Below are 22,856 nucleotides of genomic sequence, written 5' to 3' on the forward strand. Positions count from 1 at the left end.
CTCCAAGTTCACACACCTTATTCCGGATGCTCCTTGCACTGAAGTAGATACACTTCAACCCACCATCCTGTCTATCTGTACACTCCTGTGACCTTGATACCTTCCTCAGTGCCTCACAACTCTCGACACTGGCTTCTGGACTACAGCTCATTTTCCCATCCCCCTGACAAATTAGTTTAAACCCCCCTGAAGAGACGTAGCAAATTTCCCCCCCAGGATATTGGTGCCCCTCTGGTTCAGGTGCAAACCGTCCTGTTTGTACAGGTCCCACCTTCCCCAGAATGTGCTCCAATTATCCGTGGAAATGAAACCCTCTCTCCTACACCATCCCTGCAGCCACATGTTAATCTGCTCTCTCTCTCCCTGTTCCTCAACTCACTAACACGTGGCACCGGAAACAAACCAGAGATGACAATATGCTTTGTCCTGGCTCTCAGCTTCCAGCCTAGCTCCCTAAATTCCTGTTTTAAATCCCCATCCCTCTTTCTACCTCCATCGTTGGTACCAGTGTGCACCACGACCTGCGACTGATCCTCCTCCCACTTAAGGATCTTGAAAACACGATCTGAGACATCATGGACTCTTATGGTCCCTGGAAGTGTAGGGGGAATCAGTAATGTGGGGCAGCATGGTCGGTGCAGGCTTGGAGGGTGGAAGGGCTTGTTCCTGTGCTGTAATTTGTCTTTGCTCTTTTTTTGAGCATACAGGCAGCTGGGCGAACCAGTGACTATATCGGATATCCACACCATAGGTCTGTGGTTAGGGACCTTCGAATGAGCTTTCCTGACAGTGCGGCACTCCCTCAGCACTGACCCTCTGACAGTGCGGCGCTCCCTCAGCACTGACCCTCTGACAGTGCGGCACTCCCTCAGCACTGACCCTCTGACAGTGCGGCGCTCCCTCAGCACTGACCCTCTGACAGTGCGGCACTCCCTCAGCACTGACCCTCTGACAGTGCGGCACTCCCTCAGCACTGACCCTCTGACAGTGCGGCACTCCCTCAGCACTGACCCTCTGACAGTGCGGCACTCCCTCAGCACTGACCCTCTGACAGTGTGGCACTCCCTCAGCACTGACCCTCTGACAGTGCGGCGCTCCCTCAGCACTGACCCTCTGACAGTGTGGCACTCCCTCAGCACTGACCCTCTGACAGTGCGGCACTCCCTCAGCACTGACCCTCTGACAGTGTGGCACTCCCTCAGCACTGACCCTCTGACAGTGCGGCGCTCCCTCAGCACTGACCCTCTGACAGTGCGGCACTCCCTCAGCACTGACCCTCTGACAGTGCGGCACTCCCTCAGCACTGACCCTCTGACAGTGCGGCACTCCCTCAGCACTGACCCTCTGACAGTGCGGCACTCCCTCAGCACTGACCCTCTGACAGTGCGGCGCTCCCTCAGCACTGACCCTCTGACAGTGCGGCGCTCCCTCAGCACTGACCCTCTGACAGTGCGGCGCTCCCTCAGCACTGACCCTCTGACAGTGCGGCGCTCCCTCAGCACTGACCCTCTGACAGTGCGGCGCTCCCTCAGCACTGACCCTCTGACAGTGCGGCGCTCCCTCAGCACTGGGAATGTTAGCCTGGATTTTGTCCTATCTTTTTCTAGGTTGGGGTTTGAACCCACAATCTTCTGCAACAAAAAACAAGAGTGTGCCCACTGAGCTGTGGTAATGACATTGAAATTGAGCTGCTGTTTTGTATTGTGGTCCTTGAGGAATAATTACAGACCCTGCAGAAAATGAGTCAGATTGAGGCAGAGGGAATGAGTTTGTTGAGGGTGACTGATGGAGGACTCAGCTAAACCTGGGGCTGGTTTGTTGCATTCAGTCCCAATGTCACTGCCACATTCTCAGTGCGCTGCTGCCACCTTGTGTTAAAATAAGTTGCAGCAAGAGAGTTTTTCACATAAATGAGAAAGATCGGACAATTAGAAAGTTGATAGACAGAGAAGCAAAGTAGCAGAACCAAACAGGGCCTCAGAAAAATAGTGGGAACAGCACAAGTAATTTTAAAAAGAGATTTTATACCTTCACACGCGGAGCATTCACAATAAAGTGGATGAATTACACAAAAGGTGGATGATTTCTAATCCATTTGTACCAGACCCCTCGGGGAAACAATGATATGAGGTGTGAGCTGGCTGTGTTGGATTGGGAAATGTTACATAACGGGATGACGGTGGATCAGCAATAGCAAACGTTCAAGGAGCGCACAGGTGAACTACAACAATTGTTTATTCCTGTCTGGAACAAAAGTAGAACTGGAAAGGTGGCCGAACCATGGCTTATCGGGGAAATGAGATAGTATTAGATCCAAGGGAAAAACATGCAAATTGGCCAGAAACAGCAGACTGAGGATTGGGAGCAGTTTAAAAATCAGCAAAAGAGGACAAAAGGATTGATTCAGAAGGGGAAAATAGAGAATGAAAGTAAACTGATGGGGAACATAAATCTGACTGTAAAAGTTTCTGTAGGTACGTGAACAGAAAAAGATTGACAAAACGAATGTCGGCCCCTTACAGTCAGAACAGAGAATTTATAACGGGGAATAAAGAAATAGCTGAGGAATTAAATCCTTTGCTTCAGGCTTCACAAAGACATGAATAATGTACCAGAATTGCTGAGAGAAAGATGTTTTAGTGAGGAGCTGAGGGAAATCAGCATTAGGAGAGAAATGGTTTTGGGGAAATTGATGGGATTGAAGGTGGATAAATCTCCAGGTCCGGATAATCTTCATCCCAGAGAACTGAAGGAAGTGACCCTGGAAATAGTAGATCCATTGGTGGTTATTTTCCAAAATTCTTTGGGTTCTGGAATAGTTCCTACAGATTGGAGGGTCGCTAATGTCAGCCCGCTGTTCAAACAGGGAGGTAGAGAGAAAACAGGGAACTATAGACCAGTGAACCCAATGTCGGGACTGGGGAAGTTGCTAGAGTTCATTATCAAGGATTTTAAAACTCGGCATTTGGAAGGCAGTGGGATAATCAGACAGTCAGCCATGGATTTACACAAGGGAAATTATGCTTGATAAATGTGTTGGAATTTTTTGAGGATGTAATCAGTAGAGTTGATCGAGGAGAACCAATGGATGTGGTTTATTTAGACTTTCAGAAGGCTTTGGACAATTTCTCACACAATAGACTATGTTGTAAACTTAAAGCACATGGGGGATTGCAGGTAATGTCTTGAGATGAATAGAAAGCTGGTTAACAGATAGGAATTATTTGAATGGGTGTAAATTGAGAGAAGTGGATACTCTACAAGACCTTGGAGTCCTCGTGTATCAGTCGCTGAAAGTAAGCGTGCAGGTACAGCAGGCAGTAAAGAAGGGAAATGGTAAGTTGGCCTTCATAGTGAGAGGATTGGAGTATAGGGATAGGGATGTGTTACTGCAATTGTACAGGGCATTGGTGAGGCCACACCTGGAGTATTGTGTGCAGTTTTGGTCTCCTTATCTGAGGAAGGATGTCCTTGCTATAGAGGGAGCACAGCGAAGGTTTACCAGGCTGATTCCTGGGATGGCAGGTCTGTCATATGAGGAGAGACTGAGTGGGTTAGGATTATATTCACTGGAGTTTAGAAGAGTGAGAGGGGATCTGATAGAAACTTATAAAATTCACACAGGGTTAGACAGGGTAGATTCAGAAAGAATGTTCCTGATGGTGGGGGAGTCCAGAACTAGGGGTCAGAGTTTGAGGATAAGGGGGAAACCTTTTAGAACTGAGGTGAGGAGAAATTTCTTCACCCAGAGGGTGGGGAATGTGTGGAATTCACTCCCACAGAAAGTAGTTGAGGCCAAAACATTGTCATTTCAAGAAGAAATTAGATTTCGCTCTTGGGGCGAAAGGGATCGCGGGTTTGGGGGAAGGGAGGGATCAGGATATTGAATTCGATGATCAGCCATGATCAAACTGAACGGCAGAGCAGGCCCGAAGGGCCGAATGGCCTCCTCCTGCTTCGGGTTTATCCGCTTTGGTCGTAAAAACAGGAAGGCAGATCATGATCTGAATGGCGATAGATTGGAGAGTAGAATGTGCAAAGACTCCAAGGTCCCCGGATGTACCAGTCACTGAAGATCATCACACAGGTGCAGCAGGCAGTAAAAAAGACAAATGGTATGTTGTACTCGACTACAACAGCACTCCCTCAGTACTGACCCTCTGACAGTGCGGCGCTCCCTCAGCACTGACCCTCTGACAGTGCGGCGCTCCCTCAGTACTGACCCTCTGACAGTGCGGCGCTCCCTCAGCACTGACCCTCTGACAGTGCGGCGCTCCCTCAGTACTGACCCTCTGACAGTGCGGCACTCCCTCAGCACTGACCCTCTGACAGTGCGGTGCTCCCTCAGTACTGACCCTCTGACAGTGCGGCACTCCCTCAGCACTGACCCTCTGACAGTGCGGCACTCCCTCAGCACTGACCCTCTGACAGTGCGGCACTCCCTCAGCACTGACCCTCTGACAGTGCGGCACTCCCTCAGCACTGACCCTCTGACAGTGCGGCACTCCCTCAGCACTGACCCTCTGACAGTGCGACACTCCCTCAGCACTGACCCTCTGACAGTGCGGCACTCCCTCAGCACTGACCCTCTGACAGTGCGGCACTCCCTCAGCACTGACCCTCTGACAGTGCGGCACTCCCTCAGTACTGACCCTCTGACAGTGCGGCACTCCCTCAGCACTGACCCTCTGACAGTGCGGCGCTCCCTCAGCACTGACCCTCTTAGTGTCAGACTTGAATTTGTGCACTTGTGTCTGGAGTAGAATTTTACTCCATGCAGAAGGGCTTCTCTGTCTGCAGAATTCTCAGTTGGATTGGCAGGGGATGGTTTTGGTGGTAATGTACTGAGTTCAATAAGTTGATGGGACAGTTATCAGCCCTTCACCTCTGAATGCCAGCCTCTGACACTGAGCCTTTGTGATGTGAAAATATAAATGGTTTCTTTTCAGTTTCTGGAACTGAGAACAAAGAAACAAAGAACCAAGAAAATTCCAGCACAGGAACAGGCCCTTCACCCTCCAAGCCTGCACCGACCATGCTGCCCGACTTAACTAAAACCCCCTACCCTTCTGGGGACCATATTCCTCTATTCCCATCTCATTCATGTACTTATCAAGACACCCCTTAAAAATAACTGCTGTACCCGCCTCCCCTACACCCCCCCCCCCCCCCCCCAAGCAACAAGTTCCAGGCACCCTCCATTCTCCGAGGCTCTTCCCAGAGACAAGGCATTGACAATGCAATTCTAGCTATGGCCCAGAGGGTGAATGGGCAGGAGCTGGATGTACTGGGACAGCTCTCTAAGCTCTAGTTGCCTCACTTTCCCTTCCCTGCCACATTCTAACTCCGATGCTGAGAGTGATGATGGTGTTGGTTACTCAATGGTGTATCTGCCACAGAACAATAAGATGTTGAATGAGAGAGTCCAGTCAGTGATATTGCTGGACTGTATCACTGAGATAAGAGTTTATCATAAAGAAAACACATTCCATTCTAACTGGGTAGAGAGTGATGACAGCTGGAGGAGATGAATTCATTAACACTTGGTGCAGACTCAGCTGAATTGCGTGGCATTCTCTTCCTGCTTGTTGCTGAGGAAAGACTATTACTTACGGGGCGAAAAACTGCAGCAGGCGACGGTGCAGAGGGACCTCAGGGTCCTTGTGCATGAGTCGCAAAAACCCAGCCTGCAGGTGCAGCAGGTGGTCAGGAAGGCAAATGGGATGCTGGCCTTCATAGCGAGGGGGATTGAATATAAAAATAGGGAGGTCTTGCTGCAGCTGTATAGGGCATTGGTGAGGCCGCAGCTGGAGTACAGTGTGCAGTTTTGGGCGCCGCACCTGCGCAAAGATATTTTGGCCTTGGAGGGAGTGCAGAGGAGGTTTACTAGGCTGATACTGGAGTTGAGGGGGTTGAGCTATGAGGAGAGGCTGAATAAACTAGGCTTGCACTTGTTAGAGTTTAGAAGAATGAGGGGAGATCTCATTGAGACGTATAAGATGATGAATGGGATGGATAGGATAGAGGTGGAGAGACTCTTCCCGCTCAGAAAGGACAGTAGGACTAGGGGGCACAGCCTCAAGATAAAGGGGGGGTGGTTTAGAACGGAGTTGAGGAGGAACTTCTTCACTCAAAGGGTGGTGAATCTCTGGAATTCTCTGCCCGTTGAAGTGGTGGAGGCTGCCTCACTAAATATTTTTAAGACGCGGGTTGATGGGTTTTTGATAAGAGAGGGGATTAAGGGTTATGGGGAGAGGGCGGGAAAGTGGAACTGAGCAGCGACAGATCAGCCATGATCTTATTGAATGGCGGGGCAGGCTCGAAGGGCCAGATGGCCTACTCCTGCTCCTATTTCTTATGTTCTTATGTCCCCCGTGGGTTGGAGTGCTATGGACAGCACTGTGACAAGTTGCTGGGACGAGTTGTTATTGAGCTGGCCACCCTGGTACTCACCTTATCTCACGTTTACGTGGTTTTCAATTCAGAATTTGGGTTGGACAATGATGTAATGTCACAAATTTTGCCAATTTGAATTCAGCAAGATCCCATTGACAACAATCGCCAGAATATCTGATTTTAATCCGGTCAATTCAGAATAAACCTTGCTCAGGACAGCAACCTTGTATTGTACCTGTCCTGGGAGTGTTTGATGGGGGGGACAGTGTAGAGGAGCTTTACTCAGATGATGATATGAGAGGATATTTACAGAAGGTTCACACGCTGACAGTAACATCTGGAGAGATGCAGATGTTTGGGGAATGGGAAAGAGTAGGCACAGTGATTGCTGTGAGCCGGGATCATTGTGCTGACTCTCAGCACCGACTCTGTGTTTCTGTCCTTTCTGTTTATGTCCCTCATTTTGATGTTTTTCTATCTCTTCCTGTTTCTCAGTAATGTTTGCTGATCCGACTGAAAGGGCCTTTGTTCTAACTCACAGCAACTGCTAATTCTTTATCACAGAACATTCAACTCTGAGCGACAATAACAAGTTCAGGGAACACAGTCATCAGAATTCATAAAACAACAGGGAATCTGCTCCAGGATAAGAGGTTCAATGGGAATGTTGTTTACAATGTGAAGTTTGTAAATCCCAGGCTGACTTCCCTGCTTCCTAACCCTGACGGCTCATTGCCAACCTCCAGCTGCAGGAACTCTCCAGTGCTGGGGATAGATTGGCTTTGGAGAGGGTGTTACACACATTAACCAGGCTGAGACCACGGGTTTAAAGGGTTAAATTGCAAGGACAGGTTTCACAGACGAGGATCCTCTTCCTGGGAGGATTGAAGGGAGATGATTGGGGGATTGGAGATGTTCTCTGGCGAGGGGGAATCCAGAACGAAGGGGCAGATTGTAACTTCCTCACACTGAGGGGACTGCAAATCTCTAACTCTCACCCCCCAAAGAGCTGCGGACAGTGAGGGTTAACCGGACTTTTCAAAATCGATGTTTAATGGGAAAGGGTGTGGGATTTGGAGTGTGTTGGGTTAATGAAGTTAGGATACAAACTGACTGTGATGTAGTCGAACGATGAAATAGAATCGAGGGGCTGAATGGTCTCGGTCAGTTCCTGTGAGTCTTGCTGCCTCCTCTTGATCTCCCAGCTTCTTGTTAAACAAGGATGTTGGAAGATGGTTGTGGGAGGTCAGGCATTACTCACTGCAAATTTTGATTTGACAGAGGACATCGGGCAGCAAACAAACCATCCAATCACAGTATCCAGCTTCTACACAGTAAGATCCCACAGAGCAGCAATGGGGGGAAGCTTTCCACCATTTATATTCAATGTTTACTGAAGGATAATGTATTTAGTAACAGCCTGAGAGAAGATTCCTTCAGTTAATTAACAAACACAATGGGTTTGTGTATGTCTATCTCAGCACTGACACTCTGACAGTGCGGCACTCCCTCAGCACTGACCCTCTGACAGTGCGGCACTCCCTCAGCACTGACCCTCTGACAGTGCGGCGCTCCCTCAGCACTGACCCTCTGACAGTGCGGCGCTCCCTCAGCACTGACCCTCTGACAGTGCGGCACTCCCTCAGCACTGACCCTCTGACAGTGCGGCGCTCCCTCAGCACTGACCCTCTGACAGTGCGGCACTCCCTCAGCACTGGGAATGTTAGCCTGGATTTTGTCCTATCTTTTTCTAGGTTGGGGTTTGAACCCACAATCTTCTGCAACAAAAAACAAGAGTGTGCCCACTGAGCTGTGGTAATGACATTGAAATTGAGCTGCTGTTTTGTATTGTGGTCCTTGAGGAATAATTACAGACCCTGCAGAAAATGAGTCAGATTGAGGCAGAGGGAATGAGTTTGTTGAGGGTGACTGATGGAGGACTCAGCTAAACCTGGGGCTGGTTTGTTGCATTCAGTCCCAATGTCACTGCCACATTCTCAGTGCGCTGCTGCCACCTTGTGTTAAAATAAGTTGCAGCAAGAGAGTTTTTCACATAAATGAGAAAGATCGGACAATTAGAAAGTTGATAGACAGAGAAGCAAAGTAGCAGAACCAAACAGGGCCTCAGAAAAATAGTGGGAACAGCACAAGTAATTTTAAAAAGAGATTTTATATCTTCACACGCGGAGCATTCACAATAAAGTGGATGAATTACACAAAAGGTGGATGATTTCTAATCCATTTGTACCAGACCCCTCGGGGAAACAATGATATGAGGTGTGAGCTGGCTGTGTTGGATTGGGAAATGTTACATAACGGGATGACGGTGGATCAGCAATAGCAAACGTTCAAGGAGCGCACAGGTGAACTACAACAATTGTTTATTCCTGTCTGGAACAAAAGTAGAACTGGAAAGGTGGCCGAACCATGGCTTATCGGGGAAATGAGATAGTATTAGATCCAAGGGAAAAACATGCAAATTGGCCAGAAACAGCAGACTGAGGATTGGGAGCAGTTTAAAAATCAGCAAAAGAGGACAAAAGGATTGATTACATAAGAACATAAGAAATAGGAGCAGGAGTAGGCCATCTAGCCCTTCGAGCCTGCCCCGCCATTCAATAAGATCATGGCTGATCTGTCGTGGCTCAGTTCCACTTTCCCGCCCTCTCCCCATAACCCTTAATCCCCTCTCTTATCAAAAACCCATCAACCCGCTTCTTAAAAATATTTAGCGAGGCAGCCTCCACCACTTCAACGGGCAGAGAATTCCAGAGATTCACCACCCTTTTAGTGAAGAAGTTCCTCCTCAACTCCGTTCTAAACCACCCCCCCTTTATCTTGAGGCTGTGCCCCCTAGTCCTACTGTCCTTTCTGAGCGGGAAGAGTCTCTCCACCTCTATCCTATCCATCCCATTCATCATCTTATACGTCTCAATGAGATCTCCCCTCATTCTTCTAAACTCTAGAAGGGGAAACTCTAGAAGGGGATTCAGAAGGGGAAAATAGAGAATGAAAGTAAACTGACGGGGAACATAAATCTGACTGTAAAAGTTTCTGTAGGTACGTGAACAGAAAAAGATTGACAAAACGAATGTCAGCCCCTTACAGTCAGAACAGAGAATTTATAACGGGGAATAAAGAAATAGCTGAGGAATTAAATCCTTTGCTTCAGGCTTCACAAAGACATGAATAATGTACCAGAATTGCTGAGAGAAAGATGTTTTAGTGAGGAGCTGAGGGAAATCAGCATTAGGAGAGAAATGGTTTTGGGGAAATTGATGGGATTGAAGGTGGATAAATCTCCAGGTCCTGATAATCTTCATCCCAGAGAACTGAAGGAAGTGACCCTGGAAATAGTAGATCCATTGGTGGTTATTTTCCAAAATTCTTTGGGTTCTGGAATAGTTCCTACAGATTGGAGGGTTGCTAATGTCAGCCCGCTGTTCAAACAGGGAGGTAGAGAGAAAACAGGGAACTATAGACCAGTGAACCCAATGTCGGGACTGGGGAAGTTGCTAGAGTTCATTATCAAGGATTTTAAAACTCGGCATTTGGAAGGCAGTGGGATAATCAGACAGTCAGCCATGGATTTACACAAGGGAAATTATGCTTGATAAATGTGTTGGAATTTTTTGAGGATGTAATCAGTAGAGTTGATCGAGGAGAACCAATGGATGTGGTTTATTTAGACTTTCAGAAGGCTTTGGACAATTTCTCACACAATAGACTATGTTGTAAACTTAAAGCACATGAGGGATTGCAGGTAATGTCTTGAGATGAATAGAAAGCTGGTTAACAGATAGGAAGCAAAGAGTAGGCATAAATGGGTCCTTTTCTGATTGACAGTCAGTGACTAGTGGGGTTCCGCAGGGATCTGTGCTGGGACCCAACTGTTCACATTATATATTAATGATTTGGGAGAGGGAACTGAATGTTTTATCTCCAGATTTACAGATGATACAAAGTTGGGTGGGAGGGTGAGCTGTGAGGAGGATACAGAGATGCTTCAGTGTGATTTGGACAGGCTGAGTGTGTGGGTATCTGCATGGCAGATGCAGTATAATGTGAATAAATGTGAGGTTATCCACTTTGGGAGCAATAATAGGAAGACATTATTATTTGAATGGGTGTAAATTGAGAGATGGGGATACTCAGCGAGACCTTGGAGTCCTCGTGTATCAGTCACTGAAAGTAAATGCGCAGACACAGCAGGCAGTAAAGAAGGCAAATGGTATGTTGCCCTTCATAGCGAGAGGATTTGAGTATTGGGATAGGGATGTTTTGCTGCAATTGTACAGGGCGTTGGTGAGGCCACACCTGGAGTATTGTGTGCAGTTTTGGTCTCCTTATCTGAGGAAGGATGTCCTTGCTATAGAGGGAGCACAGCGAAGGTTTACCAGGCTGATTCCTGGGATGGTGGGTACTGACCCTCTGACAGTGCGGCACTCCCTCAGTACTGACCCTCTGACAGTGCGACACTCCCTCGGCAGTGACCCTCTGACAGTGCGGCACTCCCTCAGCACTGACCCTCTGACAGTACGGCACTCCCTCGGCAGTGACCCTCTGACAGTGCGGCACTCCCTCAGCACTGACCCTCTGACAGTGCGACACTCCCTCGGCACTGACCCTCTGACAGTGCGGCACTCCCTCAGCACTGACCCTCTGACAGTGCGGCACTCCCTCAGCACTGACCCTCTGACAGTGCGGCGCTCCCTCAGCACTGACCCTCTGACAGTGCGGCGCTCCCTCAGCACTGACCCTCTGACAGTGCGGCACTCCCTCAGCACTGACCCTCTGACAGTGCGGCGCTCCCTCAGCACTGACCCTCTGACAGTGCGGCGCTCCCTCAGCACTGACCCTCTGACAGTGCGGCACTCCCTCAGTGTGTGTTTTATAAAAATAATTTTAAAATATTTACTCCTTTGCTGCAATAGTTGTTTTTTTTTGTCCCAGAATGCGGTTTGTCCTGCTGGTGAGTGTCTGGACAAGAGGACATGACATTAAAATTAAAGGCAATTCCTTCGAGAGAGAAGTTTAGACATACTGTCAGAGGCCCTTTGCTGTTTGTAATATATATAAATGATTTGGAGAAAGTCTAACTGATTTGATTAATAAGTTTGTGGATGACACAAAGGTTGGTGGATTTGCCGATAGCGATGAGGACCATCAGAGGATACAGCAGGATATAGATCAGTTGGAGATTTGGGCGGAGAGATGGCAGATGGAGTTTAATCCAGACAAATGTGAGGTAATGCATTTTGGAAGGTCTAATACAGATAGGAAATATACAGTAAATGGCAGAACCCTTAGGAGTATTAATAGGCAGAGGGATCTGGGTGTACAGGTACACAGGTCACTGAAAGTGGCAATGCAGGTGGAGAAGGTAGTCAAGAAGGCATACGGCATGCTTGCCTTCATCGGCTGGGGTATTGAGCTTAAAAATTGGCAAGTCATGTTGCAGCTTTATAGAACCTTAGTTGGGCCGCACTTGGAATATAGTGTTCAATTTTGGTCGCCACACTACCAGAAGGATGTGGAGGCTTTGGAGAGGGTACAGAAAAGATTTACCAGGATGTTGCCTGGCATGGAGGGCATTAGCTATGAGGAGAGGTTGGAGAAACTTGGTTTGTTCTCACTGGAACGATGGAGGTTGAGGGGAGACCTGATAGAACCCTACAAGATTATGAGGGGCATGGACAGAGTGGATAGTCAGAAGCTTTTTCCCAGGATGGAAGAGTCAATTACTAGGGGGCACAAGTTTAAGGTGTGAGGGGCAAGGTTTAAAGGAGATGTACGAGGCAGATTTTTTACACAGAGGGGGGTGGGTGCCTGGAACTTGCTGCCGGGGGAGGGAGCGGAAGTGGATACGGTAGTGAGTTTTAAGGGGCTTCTTGACAAGTACATGAATAGGATGGGAATAGAGGGATATGGTCCCGGAAGGGTAGGGGGTTTTAGTTCAGTTGGGCAGCGTGGACGGTGCAGGCTTGGAGGGGCCGAAGGGCCTGTTCCTGTGCTGGAATTTTCTTTGTTCTATTTCTCCAGTGGACTGACGCAGTTGTGTTGAACTCCACTGAAAACTGAAAGATGCTGCATTAATAATGTTAAATCTGAGATTGCAGCTTTCTGATTGCTCGGATTTTTTCCAAACAAGGTACATAACATGGAATTGAAGGAGGTAGAATACAGATCAGCCCTGATCTCATTGAATTAAGGGGCTGAATGGCCTTTGCGTATCTCTCCCTGCTAATTGTCTCTTTGTAGTTTGTCAGCAGGTGGCAGCAGAGAGGCTTTGTCCGATCTCAGCCCATTCAAATCCATCGGAAATTTCAGTGGATCGGGAATATTGGGGCTTGCAGCATTCAGCAGGATGCTGCCTGGGATGGAGAGATTGGAGAAGCTTGGATTGTTTTCTCTGGAGCAGAGAAGGCTGAGGGGGGACATGATTGAGGAGTTTGGCCAGGATGAGGAGGGAGAGGCTGTTCCCCTTCGTTCGGGGTCAGTCCCATGGGGGGCAGTTTTAGGCTGAGGGGTGGGAGATCCGAGGGGATTTGAGAAAACATTTTTTCCCATGGGATGGTGGGAATTGGGAATGTGCTGCCTGGGAAGGTAACGAAAGCTGGAAATCTCACAACTTTTAAAAACTTTTTGATGAGCATTTGAAACGTCAAAACATTCCAGGATACGGGACAAGTGTAGGAAAGTGGGACTAGCTTTAATGGTAGATTTTGTTGGTACAGATCAATGGGCCGAAGGGCCTTTTCTGTTCCTGTGTGACTCTCGGCTTCGATTGGCTGACGGGAAAGGTTTCGTCTGATTCAATCTCACTTTTCAGAAACGTCAGCCGGCACCTTCCCCCCGCCCCCCAAATCACCCCCCCCTTCCCCCCCCATCTCACCCCCCTCCTCCCCCCCCAACTCACCCCCCCAACTCACCCCCCCTTCCCCCCCCCAACTCACCCCCAATTCACCCCACCTCCCCCCAACTCACCCCCTCCCCCTCCCCCCAACTCACCTCCCTCCCCCCAACTCACCCCCCCTCCCCCCAGCCCAACCCCCCCCAACTCACCCCCCCTCCCCCCAACTCACCCCCCTCCGCCAACTCACCCCCCCTCCCCCCAACTCACCCCCCCCTCCCCCCAGCCCAACCCCCCCAACTCACCCCCCCTTCCCCTCCCCCCAACTCACCCCCCCGTCCCCCAGCCCAACCCCTCCCCCCTCCCCTCCCACAGCCCATGCCCCTTCCCCCCCAACCAACCCCAGGGCCCATCGCTCACCTTCCCCCACACCTGGCACATCAGCCCCCCTCCTGCCTCCTCCCCCCACTCCTGGCCCATGACCCCCCCCCCCGCCTCCTCCCCCCACTCCTGGCCCATGACACCCCCTCACCTCACACCCTCCGCTCAGAGTCACAGAGGTTTACAGCAGGGAAACAGGCCCTTCGGCCCAACTTGTCCATGCCGCCCTTTTTTTTTAAAAGCCCTGAGCTAATCCCAATTGCCCGCATTTGGCCCATATCCCTCTATACCCATCGTACCCGTGTAAATATCTAAATGCTTTTTAAAAGACAAAATTATACCCGCCTCTACTACTGCCTCTGGCAGCTTATTCCAGACACTCACCACCCTCTGTGTCAAAAATTTGCCCTCTGGACACTTTTGTATCTCTCCCCTCTCACCTTAACCCTCTGCCCTCTAGTTTTAGACTCCCCTACCTTTGGGAAAAGATATTGACTATCTACCTTGTCTGTGCCCCTCATTATTTTATAGACTTTTACAGACCCCTCAGCTTCCTACGCTCCAGAGAAAAAAGTCCCAGTCTATCAGCTTCTCCTTATAACTCAATCCATCAAGTCCCAGTAGCATCCTAGTAAATCTTTTCTGCACTCTTTCTAGTTTAATAATATCCTTTCTATAATATGGTGACCAGAACTATACACAGTATTCCAAGTGTGGCCTTACCAATGTCTTGTACAACTTCAACAAGACGTCCCAACTCCTGTATTCAATGTTTTGACCGATGAAACCAAGCATGCTGAATGCCTTCTTCACCACTCTGTCCTCCTGTGACTCCACTTTCAAGGAGCTATGAACATGCGCCCTTGATCTCTTTGTTCTGTAACTCTCCCAACGCCCTACCATTAACTGAGTAAGTCCTGCTCTGGTTCAATCCAAAATGCATCACCTCGCATTTGTCTAAAATAAACTCCATCTGCCATTCGTCAGCCCATTGGCCCAATTGACTAAGATCCGTTGCAATTGGAGATAACTTTCTTCACTGTCCACTATGCCACCAATCTTAGTGTCATCTGCAAACTTACTAACCATGTCTCCTAAATTCTTATCCAAATCATTAATATAAATGACAAATAACAGTGGGCCCAGCACTGATCCCTGAGCACACCGCTGGTCACAGGCCTCCAGTTTGAAAACAATCCTGTACAACCGCCCTCTGGCTTCTATCAAGAAGCCAATTTTGTATCCATTTAGGTACCTCACCCTGGATCCCGTGAGATTTAACCTTATGAAACAACCTACCATGCGGTACCTTGTCAAAGGCCTTGATAAAGTCCATGTAAACAACATCACCTGCACTGTCCTCATCTACCTTCTTGGTTACCCCTTCAAAAAACTCAATCAAATTTGTGAGACATGATTTTCCACTCACAAAGCCATGCTGAATGTCCCTAATGAGTACTTGCATCTCTAAATGCCTGTAGGTCCTGTCTCTCAAAATACCTTCCAACAATTTACCCACGATAGATGTAAGGCCTTTCCCGGCAGCCTTTCTTAAATAAAAGGTACAACATTTGCCACTCTCCAATTTTCAGGCACCTTACCTGTGACAATCGATGATTCAAATATCTCGGCTCGGGGACCCGCAATTTCCTCCTTAGCCTCCCGCAATGTCCTGGGATACACTTCATCAGGTCCCGGGGATTTATCTACCTTGATGCGTTTTAAGACTACTAGCACCTCCTTCTCTGTAATATGTACACTCCTCAAGACATCACTACTTGTTTTCCCAAGTTCCCTAACATCCATGCTTTTCTCAACAGTAAATACTGATGAGAAATATCCATTTAGGATCTCACCCATCTCTTGTGGATCTGCACATAGATGACCTTGTTGATCTTTAAGAGGCCCTACTCTCTCCCTTGTTATTCTTTTGCCCTTTATGTATTTATAGAAGCTCTTTGGATTCTCCTTTGCCTTATCTGCCAAAACAATCTCATGTCCCCTTTTTGCCCTCCTGATTTCTCTCTGAACTCTCCTCCTACACCCCACTCCTGGCCCTGTGCCTCTCCCCCCCCCGCCTCTCACTGCTGGGCCATGCCCCCTCCTTGTAGCTGGGGCTGCCTCACCCGAGTAGAATGATTAACAGCAGATCTTTCCCTGAGACCTGGTCAGAGATTCTTTGCCAATCCTGTTTATCGGCAACTGGCACCAAGTTTCAGCTCAGTGACGGAGACATCGAGTTCTGCTTCAGCTTTTCCTGGTTTTCTCCCAATGGGAAGCGGACTCCCAGTGTCTGCTCGGCTCGTTGGATTATCAAGGCTGAGATTCGTTACGTGGCAGCGGAAATATTCCCGTTATCCAATTGAGAAAAACCCTCAGGATGTCCCAAAGCCAGGGAAATACTTTAAACGAGTCACTGTCGTAAAGCTGGAAACACAGCTGCCAAGTTGTGAACAGCAAGATCCCACAGAGAGGAATCTGATCAGGGCTGCAGATATTGGACCAGGATTTGAGGAGAATCCTTCTGTCCATCTCCAATCTAATGGAATTCTTTATCTCCGCCTCAGGGAACAGACAGAGCTCACAGCAACTCGGAAACAGAAAATAGCAAGAGTACGTCACTCGGCCCTTCAAACCTGTCTGCCATTCAACATATTCATGGCTGATCTATCTCAACCCCATATTCCCATGCTCTCACCATACTCCTCGACACCTTTAGAGTCTAGAAATCTAGTTTTTTCTTAAATATATTCCATGATTTGGTCTTCGCAGCTTTCTGTGGCAGTGATTTTCACATGTTCACCACTACCTGAGTGAAGAGATTTCTCCTCATCTCAGTTCTAAATGGTCTCCCCCGAATCCTGAGACTGTTACCCCTTGTTCTGGTCTCCCCAGTCAGAGGAAACAGCATCCCAGCATCCAGTCTGTCTAGCCCTGTCAGAATTTTATATATTTCAATGAGATCCCCTCTTATTGTTCTAAACTCCAGTGAATACAGGCCCGGTCCACCCAAGCTCTCCTCATATGACAACCCTGCCATCTCAGGATTCCATCTGATGAACCTTTGCTGCATTCTTTTATTGTAAGTATATCCTTTCTTAGTTAAGATGATCAAAACTGCACACAATACGCAATACTCCAGGTGTAGCCTCACCAAAGGTCCTGTACAGCTGCAGTAAGACATCCTTGTTCCTATACTCAAGCCCTCATGCGATTAAGGCCAATTTGTCTTCCTAACTGTTTACTGTACCTGCATGTCTGATTTCAATGGTTGGTGTACAAGGACACCCAGGTTCCTTTGTACATCAACATTTCCCAATCTATCACCCAATCTATCACCAGGTTCCTTTGTATTTCAACTGATTATCTATAATGCAGCAAACACTAAATACAGCCCCTCTAACTATATAGCAGAGGGTCAGTGCTGAGGGAGTGCCGCACTGTCAGAGGGTCAGTGCTGAGGGAGCGCCGCACTGTCAGAGGGTCAGTGCTGAGGGAGCGCCGCACTGTCAGAGGGTCAGTACTGAGGGAGTGCCGCACTGTCAGAGGGTCAGTGCTGAGGGAGCGCCGCACTGTCAGAGGGTCAGTACTGAGGGCGCGCCGCACTGTCAGAGGGTCAGTACTGAGGGAGCGCCGCACTGTCAGAGGGTCAGTACTGAGGGAGCACCGCACTGTCAGAGGGTCAGTACTGAGGGAGCGCCGCACTGTCAGAGGGTCAGTACTGAGGGCGCGCCGCACTGTCAGAGGGTCAGTGCTGAGGGAGTGCCGCACTGTCAGAGGGTCAGTGCTGAGGGAGCGCCGCACTGTCAGAGGGTCAGTGCCGAGGGAGCGCCGCACTGTCAGAGGGTCAGTGCTGAGGGAGTGCCGCACTGCCAGAGGGTCAGTGCCGAGGGAGCGCCGCACTGTCAGAGGGTCAGTACTGAGGGCGCGCCGCACTGTCAGAGGGTCAGTGCTGAGGGAGTGCCGCACTGTCAGAGGGTCAGTGCTGAGGGAGCGCCGCACTGTCAGAGGGTCAGTGCCGAGGGAGCGCCGCACTGTCAGAGGGTCAGTGCTGAGGGAGTGCCGCACTGCCAGAGGGTCAGTGCCGAGGGAGCGCCGCACTGTCAGAGGGTCAGTGCCGAGGGACTGCCGCACTGTCAGAGGGTCAGTGCCGAGGGAGCGCCGCACTGTCAGAGGGTCAGTGCCGAGGGAGCGCCGCACTGCCAGAGGTGCTGTCTTTTTAATTAGACAGTAAACGAAGACCATGTCAGGCTTCTGGAGCAGGAAGAACAAGGAAACTCTTCCCTGTGTCCTCAGGTTAATATTTATTCTTCAATCAATGACTTTAAAACAGTTGATCTGCCATTTCCTGAGTGCAGTGCGTGGGATCTTGCTGTGCACAATCAGGCTGTTTTGTTTTCCATTTCACAAGTCTGATTGAATAGCATTTAGGAGGATGCTGAGATTGTGTGTGACGCGATGGAATTGTAACATTCTCTCTCTCTCTCTCCCGTGCTCAGCACTCTGCCAGTCTGCTTTTAAAACTGTTCGGGATTTGATAACAGCTGATCCAACAAACACGCCCGAGGGAATGAAACTGCTCAGCAAATCCATCCAAACACTCAAAATGCTGAATCTTCCAGAACTGTAAAGATCCTGATTATTCCAAAGGGATCAATAGCTCAAGAGGAGGAACCAAGCTCTTATTCACATGATGCCATTATAGAATCCCTACAGTGCCCAAGGAGGTCATTCGGCCCATCGAGTCTCACTGTCTATGATGCGACCCAGACCCTATTCCCGTAACACCACAAATTTACCCTGCTATTCCCCTGATATTAGGGTTTAGCGTGGCCAATCCACCTAACCTGTACATCTTTAGAGTTTGAAAGGAAACTGGAGCACCCGGAGGAAGCCCACGCAGACATGGGGAGAACGTGCAGTCTCCACACAGTTACCCGAGGTCAGAATTGAACACAGGTCCTTGGCGCTGTGAGGCAGCAGTGCTAACCACTGTGCCACCGTGTTGCCCCGTGACTAACCGCCAGTTAGTCAGTCTCAGCACAGCACCTACCTGCAGATTCAGAGGCACAAGGTCACAGGGTCAGAGTGTGAAGGTCACAGGGTCAGAATGTGAGGGGCAGGTCCAGACAGGTCACTGGAAGTGTTCCTTATACAGGGTGATGAATGGTTGGGGCGTGATTGCGCCCTCTGCATTCACAGAATATTGAATCTCTGTCAACATTGGAAAGTACAGAACAGCAGAAACCGAGCAAAGGGCAACCCTTCCATCCTGAACTCCAAAATGTCCAGTCAGGATCCAGACTGTGCTCCAGACAATTGGGGTAAGTTTGTGATGGCATTGACTCTGTCCAGACTCCAGATGGCATATGTGCGTCTGTGAGTGTGTCCATGTCTGTGTGTCTCTGTGTCCATGTGTGTGTGTCCGTGTCTGTGTGTGTGTCCGTGTCTGTGTGTCCGTGCGTGTGTGTGTGTGTGTGTGCGTGTGTGTCCGTGTCTGTGTGTCTCTGTGTGTCCGTGTCTGTGTGTGTCCGTGTCCGTGTGTCTGTCCGTGTGTGTGTGTCTCTGTGTGTCCGTGTGTGTGTGTCCGTGTGTGTGTCCGTGTCTGTGTGTCCGTGTGTGTGTCCGTGTCTGTCCGTGTGTGTGTGTGTGTCCGTGTGTGTGTCTGTGTGTCCATGTCTGTGTGTGTGTGTGTGTGTCCGTCCGTGTGTGTGTGTCCGTGTGTGTGTGTCTGTGTGTGTGTCCGTGTCTGTGTGTCCGTGTGTGTGTGTGTGTGTGTCCGTGTGTGTGTGTGTGTGTGTCCGTGTGTGTGTCCGTGTGTGTGTGTCCGTGTGTGTGTGTCCGTGTCTGTCCGTGTGTGTGTGTCTGTGTGTCCGTGTGTGTGTGTGTGTGTCCGTGTGTCTGTCCGTGTGTGTGTGTCTGTGTGTCCGTGTCTGTGTGTCCATGTCTGTGTGTCCGTGTCTGTGTGTCCGTGTCTGTCTGTGTGTGTGTCTCTGTGTGTCCGTGTCCGTGTCTGTCCGTGTGTGTGTGTCCGTGTGTGTGTGTGTCCGTGTCTGTGTGTCCGTGTCTGTGTGTCCGTGTCTGTGTGTCCGTGTGTGTGTGTGTCCGTGTGTGTGTGTGTCCGTGTGTGTGTGTCCGTGTGTGTGTGTCCGTGTCTGTGTGTCCGTGTCTGTCCGTGTCTGTGTGTCCGTGTGTGTGTGTGTCCGTGTCTGTGTGTCCGTGTCTGTCCGTGTGTGTGTGTCCGTGTGTGTGTGTGTCCGTGTCTGTGTGTCCGTGTCTGTCCGTGTCTGTGTGTCCGTGTGTGTGTGTGTCCGTGTCTGTGTGTCCGTGTCTGTCCGTGTCTGTGTGTCCGTGTGTGTGTGTGTGTATGGAGGTGTTGTAGGCTGATCTGGCTTCAGTCCCATTGAACCTTACCCAGCAGGCTTTACCTTTCAAAATCTGGATTGCCCAGATTACAGAGGAGCAGAATTGCTTTTGAATTAATGTTCTCTGAGGGTGGCCCTGGTTGAACAGCTTTTCAAAGTTCTGCTAGAAAGTGAGCAGCTCAGAAGAAGCACAAAGCCCCTTCGTCCCAAAGTGTGGCAGTGGGAGCCAGTGGATTCACTGTGGCACTGGGAGCCAGTGGGTTCAGTGTGGCACTGGGAGCCAGTGGGTTCAGTGTGGCACAGGGAGACAGTGGATTCACTGTGGCACTGGGAGCCAGTGGGTTCAGTGTGGCACTGGGAGCCAGTGGATTCACTGTGGCACTGGGAGCCAGTGGATTCACTGTGGCACTGGGAGCCAGTGGGTTCAGTGTGGCACTGGGAGCCAGTGGATTCACTGTGGCACTGGGAGCCAGTGGATTCACTGTGGCACTGGGAGCCAGTGGGTTCAGTGTGGCACTGGGAGCCAGTGGGTTCAGTGTGGCACAGGGAGACAGTGGGTTCAGTGTGGCACTGGGAGCCAGTGGGTTCAGTGTGGCACTGGGAGCCAGTGGATTCACTGTGGCACTGGGAGCCAGTGGATTCACTGTGGCACTGGGAGCCAGTGGGTTCAGTGAGGCACTGGGAGCCAGTGGATTCACTGTGGCACTGGGAGCCAGTGGGTTCAGTGTGGCACTGGGAGCCAGTGGGTTCAGTGTGGCACAGGGAGACAGTGGATTCACTGTGGCACTGGGAGCCAGTGGGTTCAGTGTGGCACTGGGAGCCAGTGGGTTCAGTGTGGCACTGGGAGCCAGTGGATTCACTGTGGCACTGGGAGCCAGTGGGTTCAGTGTGGCACTGGGAGCCAATCAAATCACAGTCACAACCTTCAGCCACAAGTGTTATGTGAGAACTCACAGACTCAGATGGCATCGTGAACGCTCACTGTTCCAATCAGGGACAGTTTCATTGGTTTTTGCCAGTTTTGCTGATCCAGTTTGGGTTCTTTTACACGATTACTCCTCCCAGTCTCGCTGTGTTCCTGTGAAGCTGGAATCAGATCCATGTTTGTGAGCTGAGATGGGCCAATGATTGAGGATTTCTGATGAAGCCTGTGAAATATTCACACACATGTGTGCGCACACACACACACACACACACACGCACACACATACACACACACGCACGCACACACACGCACACAGCCCCAGTCCTGCCTCCTCTTCCAAATGCTCTGATTCCAACCTTTTGTAACCCAAAGCCTCAGGATTCACAAACCAACACAATCCCTCTTTTTAAAAACATTTTTTCATATTCTTTGCAGTAACTGTGACCATTCTTGGGGAAGACTGCAGACAGCTCTCAACATTCCCATCACTTCCTCATTCATCCCTTGGCCTCTGAACCCCCATCCTCGCCCTCATACCCCTCACTCCCTCTCAGCTCAGCACGGTAATACCCAGTGTCACACTGCACCAGCTGAGGTACACCAGATCTCTCTCAACGCACGAGCTCATTAGGAGAGAAAAATGTGACCAAATACTGCCACTGTAACTCAGAGAGATCACTGCCAGTCCCTCGGTGTAAACACGGCGCCAGTCCCTCAGTGTAAACACAGCGCCAGTCCCTCGGTGTAAACACGGCGCCAGTCCCTCGGTGTAAACGCGGCGCCAGTCCCTCGGTGTAAACGCGGCGCCAGTCCCTCGGTGTAAACGCGGCGCCAGTCCCTCGGTGTAAACGCGGCGCCAGTCCCTCGGTGTAAACGCGGCGCCAGTCCCTCGGTGTAAACGCGGCGCCAGTCCCTCGGTGTAAACGCGGCGCCAGTCCCTCGGTGTAAACGCGGCGCCAGTCCCTCGGTGTAAACACGGCGCCAGTCCCTCGGTGTAAACGCGGCGCCAGTCCCTCGGTGTAAACGCGGCGCCAGTCCCTCGGTGTAAACGCGGCGCCAGTCCCTCGGTGTAAACGCGGCGCCAGTCCCTCGGTGTAAACGCGGCGCCAGTCCCTCGGTGTAAACGCGGCGCCAGTCCCTCGGTGTAAACGCGGCGCCAGTCCCTCGGTGTAAACGCGGCGCCAGTCCCTCGGTGTAAACACGGCGCCAGTCCCTCGGTGTAAACACGGCGCCAGTCCCTCGGTGTAAACACGGCGCCAGTCCCTCGGTGTAAACACGGCGCCAGTCCCTCAGTGTAAACACAGCGCCAGTCCCTCGGTGTAAACACAGCGCCAGTCCCTCGGTGTAAACACAGCGCCAGTCCCTCGGTGTAAACGCGGTGCCAGTCCCTCAGTGTAAACACAGCGCCAGTCCCTCGGTGTAAACGCGGTGCCAGTCCCTCAGTGTAAACACAGCGCCAGTCCCTCAGTGTAAACACGGTGCCAGTCCCTCAGTGTAAACACGGTGCCAGTCCCTCAGTGTAAACGCGGTGCCAGTCCCTCGGTGTAAACACGGTGCCAGTCCCTCGGTGTAAACACGGTGCCAGTCCCTCAGTGTAAACACGGTGCCAGTCCCTCAGTGTAAACGCGGTGCCAGTCCCTCAGTGTAAACGCGGTGCCAGTCCCTCAGTGTAAACGCGGTGCCAGTCCCTCGGTGTAAACGCGGTGCCAGTCCCTCGGTGTAAACACAGCGCCAGTCCCTCGGTGTAAACACAGCGCCAGTCCCTCGGTGTAAACACAGCGCCAGTCCCTCAGTGTAAACACAGCGCCAGTCCCTCGGTGTAAACACGGTGCCAGTCCCTCAGTGTAAACACAGCGCCAGTCCCTCGGTGTAAACACAGCGCCAGTCCCTCGGTGTAAACACGGTGCCAGTCCCTCGGTGTAAACACGGTGCCAGT

Source organism: Carcharhinus amblyrhynchos, chromosome 21 (genome assembly GCF_965287045.1).
Source record: "Carcharhinus amblyrhynchos chromosome 21, sCarAmb.v2.hapA, whole genome shotgun sequence".
Classification (NCBI taxonomy): domain Eukaryota; kingdom Metazoa; phylum Chordata; class Chondrichthyes; order Carcharhiniformes; family Carcharhinidae; genus Carcharhinus; species Carcharhinus amblyrhynchos.